This window comes from Halyomorpha halys, unplaced genomic scaffold (genome assembly GCF_000696795.3).
Source record: "Halyomorpha halys isolate HHAL.00 unplaced genomic scaffold, Hhal_1.1 Scaffold1021.1, whole genome shotgun sequence".
NCBI lineage: Eukaryota > Metazoa > Arthropoda > Insecta > Hemiptera > Pentatomidae > Halyomorpha > Halyomorpha halys.
Window position 1 is genome coordinate 390,371 of NW_027112883.1, and position 2,292 is coordinate 392,662.

The window sequence follows — 2,292 nt, forward strand, 5'->3', positions numbered from 1 at the left end:
ATTTGATTTGTATTTTTTTCTTTTTTCATCTCTTTATTTGTACTTTCTTTAATATTTCTTCTCTTATCTATCTGTTACTATTACCCTTTTCATTTATTATTTACAGCCTTTAATTTTTCTTATTATATCTTACTTTTCATTTTATACCCCTGTTATATTACACTTATCTTTTTTCTTTTTTCCTTTTTGTAACTATAGTGTTTGTATCTTTTTAGCCCTGACGAAGCCCTGCAACGTGGGGCGAAAAGTTGGCTCAATAAAATAGTATATTTATCTACTATTTGAGTTTTTTTTTACCGCACCTGGACCATATTCCATTCAGAAATCAATATAAAATAACTTGTTTTGAAATCAATCAATTGAAACATAGAGCAACAGTGATTTTGTGGTGCAGGGTTTCAGAATAATTTTCTTGTTTATTTATTTAAACAAAAAAAAAATACCAACTACAGAAATAACCCAGTTACCCCTATTCGTTCTAAGATTCAAGATATAATCCTAAGCATAGTAGATTGCTATTGTTTGTAGACAACAAATAGCAAAACTTGTTATAGTAGTCAAGCGTTTTCCACTAAACACTACGACTCTTTGTATATGTACACAATAACATAAAGAAAATATATTATATTGTTTTCAGAAGGGTCTTAGGTTTTCTTGATTTTACCAATTATTGTACCAAGTATCATTATTATTATATACAATAATTATTATTAAATATACATATGTATATTATTATTATTATTATTATAGACAGGATTACTAATATTCTACTACTATGTTCAAGAAGATAAGCAATGACATCCTGATTATTAGATATATAAGTAAATAAAGGGTATTAGATAGGATTATTACCATTGGTTTTTAAATTTAATTATTTTAAACCATTTATTTATTATCTAGTAAATATTAAATAGGAAGTATTCATTTATTCAATTGTTATAGTTAATGATAAATTTAAATGGTGAATGGATAATTGGTATATATAATTTATTTATTATGGATTGTAATCCTAACATAATAATAAGCATTGATGTATAGTAAATTATTAAAGATGAAGTATTAAGTATTGTTATGTTATCAATGGTTCCTAACACAAATGATAATGTTATCTTCTAGGTCCTTCATATTTCCTGTCTTCAGTGGTGCCACAATCCTCTCATTTGGATTCCTTTTATTACTGTTGTACATAAATATTTGTATCCAATATACATATATTATAATATATGCCTCCAAGATCTCCTCAATTCTAATTTTGATACTTACCAGATCATTGAATAGTGCTGGGTCAAACATTCCGAAGCTCTCCTATAGTTTTCTTATCTGCATTAATCAATTATAATGCAAACTCAACCAGTTGTTGCTGTCCAATTGCAGTAGCTTTAAATAACATTGTTATTGTCTTGTTGCAGTAGTTTTAAACAAAATTGTAATTTTCTAGCTGAAGTAATTATAAATAATATTGTTGTTATCTAGCTGCAGTAGCTTTAAACAACTTTGTTATTCTCTAGCTGCAGTAGCTTTAAATAAATTGTTATTGTTAAGCTGCAGTACCTAAACAGCTACAACCAGTTCAGTTTGCAATAAAATTGGGTAACGCAGATAAGAAAACTACTGGAGAGCTTCGAAATATTTTACCTGATATTATTCAATGATCCAGAGAGTATCATATTTTTAAAAGTTGTTTTATATTGTTGATCATATTGGAGTGTTGATGGATAGGTTTATTTATTATGTACAATATATAATACAAAGTTACAATGGGTGTATATACAACTGATAATGGGTGCATCTTGAGATATCTATTTCATATATTTTTTTTCTATTCTACTTGTTTTATAATACAAAAATATGATCATATTTTTTGTATGATATGTATTAAATACTATAAGATTATTTAAAGTATATCACATGTTTAGATCCTGATTTAAATTTATATATTAAATTCAATGTTTAGATGACAGTATGAGAGGTCTGGAAATTCAGACTTCATGCCAGTTAGATATTACTTCTCCTAATCTATGTAATGAAATCATTAAACTTAATTTTCTTCATAAAATTAAAATTATTTTAATTATAATATTACATAAATGGAAAAAAACAAAATAAATTATACTTAATAAAATTTGATTTTTCATCAACAATCACAGAATCCAATATAACAACACGGAATCAATCCACTTTTTCAAATAAAACTAATACAAGCACATCACTCTTTTTACCTACTTTCACCTTCTTTTTTTTAAATTTTTAGACAAAATATTACTTATTCATTTTTATAATAATATATACATA